Consider the following 7,218-nt stretch of genomic DNA (forward strand, 5'->3'; position numbering starts at 1 on the left):
GAGCAGAAGAGAAGTTGAAATTTTCTGTGCAGGAGTGTCAAGCTTGCTTTCATGGAGAAGGTGGCATTTCAGCTAAGGCCTGGGGGCCATGAGGGCTGATCTCAAGCAGACGGCTGCAGGGAGAGTTTTCCAGGTAGTGGGAACAGGTTGTGCAAAGGCCCTGTGGTAAGGGTCACCTAGTATGTTCATGGAACAGCATGGGTGGCGAAGCGTGAGTGAGGAACTGGTTGTACAGACAAGATGCTAAGGGGTGAAGTGGGTCCTGTAGAATAATGAAATCACATGTGCCTTGGGGAACATCCCTAATAATCCACGGCACTCTGGTTGTTTGCTGGAAAAGAATTGGTGGTATTTTGCATCAGGGTGATTGCAATGAAGATGTTGAGAAGTGCTCAGAGAGCTGATATACTTGAATGGTGCTATGGGTTGAATTGTGTCTCCCACCAAAAAAAAATGATGTGTGACACCTCAACTGCCAGTACCTGCGAATGTGACCTTATTTGGAAATAATTTCTTTGCAGACACGATCAAATTAACATGAGGTCATTTGGGTGGGACCTCACAAAACGTGACTGGTGTCCTTAATTAGAAGCTTGCGATTAACATATACACACTACTATCTATAAAATAGATAACCACCAAGGACCTCCTCAGAGAACTATACTCACTATTATGTAATAACCTATAGGGAAAAGAATCTGAAAAAGAATACATGTGTATAACTGAATCACTTTGCTGTACACATGAAACCAACACAACGTGGTACATCAACTATACTTTAATAAAAAAATAAATAATATTTACAAATTATTGTAATTTAAAAATATTTTTAAAATCCAAAAAAAAAAAAAAAAGAACAGGGAAATTTGGACACAGACACAGATGGAGAAGGCCATGTGAGATCAAAGGCAGATACAATACTCCCCCCTTATCCGTGGTTTCACTTTCTGTGGTTTCAGTTACCCATGGTCCACCTCAGTCAGAAAATATTAAATGGAAAACTGAAGAAATAATTCCTAAGTTTTAAATTGTGCAGCATCCTGCGGTCAGCTCTGTCCTGCCCATGATGTGAATCCTCCCTTTGTCCAGCAAATTTCACCCTTTCCTCACTTAACCGCCGTCTTGGTTATCAGATCAACTCTCTCCCGTATCTCAGTGCTTGAGTTCAAAGAACCCTTATGTTACTTAATAATGACCCCAAAGCACAAGAGTAGTGATGCTGGCAATTTGGGCATCTTTTTACTGTGCCTAATTATAAATTAAGCTTTATCCTAGGTATATATGTATAGAAAAATACAGAGTGTATATAAGGTTTGGTATTATTCTTGGTTCCAGGGATCTTGGAATGTATCCCCCGAGGATAAGGAGATTGGAGTGTTGCATTACAAATCAAGGAACACCTGGAGCTGTCAGCAGCTGGAAGACGGATGGAGGGACCCTCATATAGAGCTTCTGAAGGGAGCCTGGTCCTGCTCACACCTTGATCGCGGATGTCTGGCCTTTAGAAATGTGAGAGTATACATTTCGGCAGTCTTAGGAAAGTCATACAGACAGGACAGCGAATGAGATTTCCTAATGGATGGATGTGGGACACACAAGAGAACAGTAAGTATGGACTCGAAACATTTGGGCAGAGATGGAGAAGGCTGGCAGGGAGGAAGGTTTCAAAGGAAGGTCAAATGTCCAGCATTGAGCTTGCTGAATTGGAAATCTCATGAACATGGGTATTAATCACATATCCATTAAGTATCCTAGTAGCCAGTTGGATAATGTGAGTCTGGAGCAAAGGTACTGAGATAAATTTGAGGGTTGCTGGCAGATGATGGTGTTTTAAGATAAAAGGCTTCATTGGTCACCCAAGGAATTGAAAAGGTAGGAAAGGTGGCTCAAGAAAGGAGCCTGAGAGTCTTCAGTAGTAGGATGCTTGTGATTTATTTTTTAATTAATTAATTTAATTGAAGTATAGTTGATTTACAATGTGTTCCAATCTCTGCTGTACAGCAAAGTGACTCAGTTATATGCATATAGACATTCTTTTTTTTATATTCTTTTCCATTATGGTTTATCCTAGGCAATTGGATATAGTTCCCTGTGCTGTACAGTAGGAACTTGTTGTTTATCCATTCTAAACATAATAATAGTTTGCATGATAGAGTGATTTATATATTTGCTCTTCATCTGTTCCTGGCACAGAGTTCCCCAAACCCGTGGCATTTCCTGTGTTAAGAGCCATAAAGGTGTCTTTTGTTGTATTCATGAGATGTCATTTGCAAATCACCTAAGGATGGGGGCTGATTTCCAGGGGATCCAACCATGTACTGAAGGATGGGGCAGTCCCTTATTTGTTCCTCTGTTCTCGGGTTCTAGCAGAATGGTTGGCTTATGACTTGTATTAGTTAGCTATGGCTGTGTAACAAATCATCACAAACTCACAAGTTTACAAGAACACATGTTTACTGTCTCCAGCTTCTGTGGGTCAGTTTAACTGGGTCCTCTGATTAGGATCTCACAAAACTGCAATCAAGGTGTGCCCAGGGCTGGTATCTCGTCTGAAGGCTCCATGGGGGAAGGATGCACTTCCGAGCTCATTCACGGGGTTGTTGGTGGAATTCAGTTCCTCAGGGGTTGTTGGACTAAGCAGCTGCATTCCTAGCTGGCCATCAGGCTGCCCTCAGTTCTTTGTCCTGCAGACCTCTTCATAGGGCAGCTCACGGCATATTTCATCAAAGCCAGCAACGGTGGGAGTCCGTACAGAGAACCTGCTTATAAGACATAAGTCACAATCTTATGTAATACTATCACAGAGGTGACGTCTCCTCACCTTTGTCATCTTCTCTTGGTTAGAAACAAAACACAGATCCCACCCACACTCAGGGGGAGCGGATTATACAAGGACATGAATATCCAGAGGTGGGCATCACTGGAACCACTTAGAGTCTGTCCACCTCCTGGAAGAGACATAATACATGTTTCTTGAAAGAAAAATAATCATCATTGCTGACATAGAACCCAGCTTTCTGAGTGGGAGGTCAGTGTCTGTTGCCAGTTTCTGTCCTGAAAATAAGAACCCGCAGGACACTGGACAGCTGGGGAGGGTGGGTGTGGAGGAAAGGTCACATTACAAAGATGGGTGCCCATGACACCAAACCCTGACCGCCACTCTGTTCTGAGAACCAGCTTGGTCTGCCTTCTAATCAAATCTAACCCATTCTTTTATAATGTCTCATAGGAAATTTAAAATGTGTTCAATTGTGGACTTGGCTTTTTGAAAGATCTCCCATGATTGTTGTTTCATACATCATCATAAAAACAGACTTTATAGGGTTTCTTTCCCAATCTTTGTTATATTTTAAACAGTAAGAGATCCAGTGAGACACCTTCCCACCCCCCTCCCCAATGGGGCTCCCAGCACAGAAACAAACTTGAAATGTCGGATCCACTTTAGATGTTTATTCAGCTGGAGAACAAACACTGCTTCAGTGAACTTCAAAAACCACGGGGGTAAAAACCTTCCATACACTTGGCATAATTTAATTAGCCTCTATTTTTCAAGCTGCATGGAGACAGAAGTCAACATGTGTGCAATCTAAAAATGAAATTTTGGATTATCATTTTAATGTACACCCAGGAAACATTACCCTGAAGTACTTGATGTTTCCAGAAACTCTAATGAATGTTTTACATGCATTCTTTTTTTAAAATTTTTTTTATATTGGTGTAGAGTTGATTAATAATGTTGTGTTAGTTTCAGGTGTACAGCAACGTGATTCAGTTATACATATACATGTATCTATTCTTTTTCAAATTCTTTTCCCATTTAGGTTATTACAGAATATTCAGCAGAGTTCCCTGTGTTATACAGTAGGTCCTTGTTGGTTATCTGTTATATGCTTTCTGTCATTTTCTTTTGTATCTGGGTTAAAACATATTTGCCTTCATCTGTGGTTTGCAGAAGTACCATTTACATTAGGGACCAGATCATTGTCTGTGGTGGTGCCCATCCTGGGCATTGTAGGATGCTTGGTGGGGCCCCTGGATCCTACACACTAGATTCCAGTAGAATCATCCATTCTTGGAAACCAAACATGTTTCCAGACATTACCAAATTTCCCTTGGGGGAGAAAATCATTCTGGGTTGAGAATCACTGATAATGGATAGAAGACTGGAAGAAAAGTCCCCCCAGATTTTTATTTCAAGAGACACGTAGTGCTCACTTCGGCAGCACATATACTAAACTTGGAACAATACAGAGAAGAGTAGCATGGCCCCTGCGCAAGGATGACACGCAAATTTGTTCCATATTTTTAATAAATAAAAAATAATAATAATAAATGCTGGTATACTCACAAATAAAAAAAAAAAAGAACCACATAATGCATCCCAGTATCACTTTTTCCAGTTAGAACCTTCAGGCTACATTATCACCAGCACCTGGCATTGATATATACTTACAGAGTGGGTCTTGTTTTCATTCCCTTTGACTTCAGGTGGATCCAGGGTATGGTGTTTTATCTCCCCTAAAATGTGCCATAGCCAAATTTATTTCCTCAGCAGACCCTTTATTTGGAGTCTCCCCCAAGTCTTCAGATGTTTGGGGTCTGTATGGGGTCTTCACCACCCCCAGTGTCCAAAGATGGAGGCTTATTAAGATACAGAGGACCCTGGGCTGTTTCTTTTTTTTTCAGGTCAAACTAATTTCCCTTTTATTAAAGTCCAAGTTACATTACATGGTTTGGTACTCAACAAAGGAAAACTTGTTCAAATGAGGTAATATGTTATCATCAGTATTTCCAGGTGACTGTTTACAATCAAGTAACAGTATCAGTAAATCCTTGGGAAGCCCATGCATGGGGTTTACACTTTGTCAAGGCCCAGTTCCTCTGGAGGGGAGATTCCCAGTTCATTTAAAGTTGGTCTAAGTTCCTGGATGACATAGGGGTAGATTTCCTTATGAGGTCCTGCTTTGTCCTTAACAACCTCTAGGATGCGAACTGCACTAGCAAAATCATTTAAGCGTCTGCATGCCCGCAAAGCAGCATCAGTGATTTTGGGTTCTGGAACCAGATCATAGCCAACAAGTGTGTTCATCCCTTTACGCAATTCCCAAGCAGCAATGTCTGGCTTATTGAAGTATGTCACCCAGCGAGCATCAAACTCCTCGTCTGTCTCATGTGGCCCATGGGAGTAGCAGTGAATAGACTGGAGGGCGGCGGCGGGGCTGGAGGCCGGAGGGGGTGCAGGAGGCCTCGAGGGCTGGTCCAGGCGACTGCGGCGGCTGCTACGGAGCACCAGCCGGCAGTGGAGCCCAGCATGATGGCGATGGTGGCACACAGGATAAGCCCCTGGGCTGTTTCAAATCTCACGTAATATGAAGAAGACATTATGCCCATAAATTCCTGAGTAAGCCATTAAGAAGGTGACAGATTCAACTGTACCATCATTAATTCATTCAACGCCCATTTTCCGACAGACCTAGAAATGAAATATTTAAGTCTTCCATCATATGGCATCCTAGCCAGGTTTATAAAAACAATCAAATGTTTTTCCCTTGATACAGAAAATGAAGGACTTTACGTATGTCCAATTGTGTCTACCAAGCACACTGTCTTAGATTTCCATGAAATAATTTCTAGCAACATTGAATTTTAGTGTTTGGGTTTTTTTTTTTTTAAGGGGAAGGTGCCCAAAGAAATTTTCGTAAATCCACAGGAATTAGAAACCCAGTGGGGTCTAGGGTAAAGAGCCACAGAGATTCAGCAATCAGGGCAAAGATAACACACAACAGAAAATCATTTTTGCCCAGTTTCTCCAGAGCCCTACAGTGACACGATACCGCCTTCTTGCAGGAAGAGTTCTTGGACGCTGAGCCACCTTTTAGGCTGATGTGACACCCATCCTTCAGCCCAGGGAAATGGAAACAGGACCAGAACAACAGGGAGGAAATGTTCTAATTATCCAGGAGAGTGAGCACTGAGACTACATAAACCAGAACATGACGTGCATATACCTAAGAGAATGATGAGGTTTTCAGTGAAGATAAGACCCCACCTTTTCATGACTACAAAGGTAAGGTGTGAGCTATCACCCGAATTTGATAAATAGCTCCCTGACGTCCCCTCCAGAGGTGGAAACTTGGCACCTGAGAATAAAAACCTTTGATTCCTCCGGGGACCCCGGAACCACACGATACCTACAGATGCAGCCCCAAATAGCCCATCTTTGTATTCTAATCACATCTTCTCTTAAGAGTCTCACAGCACCCTTCGGTCAGCTTATGATGCAATTAAGTTGTTTATGGTCTAGAGAGGAATGTGTCCAAATCTCTCCTGGCATCTGTGCACATCTCGGGCTGGTCCTGTTAATCTAACCCCTCCAGGTCTGGCGTTCCGTGGTTCTCATCCATGCTCCTGTTAATTAGGATGAGTTTGGATTCCCTGGCGGTCTGGTCCAGTGGTTGTGACTCTGTGCTTCCACTGCAGGGGGCACAGGTTCGATCTCTGGTTGGGGAGCTAAGATCCCACTCTTGTAGAAGGTCACAAGATCTTCTTGGCCATGATTATCAGAGCTGTGGCAAGAAAATAAAAACAAAACAAAACAAGAAAACCCTCCAGTTTTGTGATTTTCCGTGAATATTCCTAGAACTGGAGTGATCATGCAATATATCATCCAAAATGAGATGGAAACGGGGGAGTTTGTCATAAGTTCATGGGCACAGGTATAAACTGGGACCATCCCAGGAAAGCCGGGGCATAGGGTTACCTCACCAAGAGTCGAAAAGGAAATGAAATATATGTACATATACCTACACACACATATACATTGGAATATTATTCAGCCATAACGTGGAACAAAATTCTGATACCGGCTACAATGTGGATGAACCTCAAAAACAAGACGTTAAGTGAAAGGAGCCAGACACAGAAGACCACACCTTGTAGGATTCCATTTGTAGGAAATGTCCTGAATAGTTCATTCCAAAGAAACAGAAAGATACCTGGCTGCCTAGGGCTGGGGAGAATGGGGATTGACTGGGGATGGGTATAGGGTTTCCTTTTGGGTTGATGAAAATGTTCTGGAACAACATCATGGTGATGGTTGCACAACATGGTGAATGTCCCAAATGCCATCGAAGTGTTCTCTTTGATTGATTAATTTGGGGTTATGTGAATTTCACCTCCATAAAAACAAAAAGGAAATGAAGCCATGGTGAGATTCTC

The 7,218-nt window shown here is 42.3% G+C and overlaps 1 pseudogene across 1 annotated transcript; it reads right to left on the bottom strand.

Moving 5' to 3' along the window:
* Positions 1–4,728: 4,728 nt before the first annotated feature.
* LOC308609575 (cytochrome c oxidase subunit 5A, mitochondrial-like) lies at positions 4,729–5,313 on the bottom strand (annotated as a pseudogene). Its single transcript has one exon. The product of its transcript is annotated as a cytochrome c oxidase subunit 5A, mitochondrial-like (transcript).
* Positions 5,314–7,218: the final 1,905 nt, after the last annotated feature.

Source organism: Mesoplodon bidens (genome assembly GCF_964165515.1).
Source record: "Mesoplodon bidens genome assembly, chromosome: X".
Classification (NCBI taxonomy): Eukaryota; Metazoa; Chordata; class Mammalia; order Artiodactyla; family Ziphiidae; genus Mesoplodon; species Mesoplodon bidens.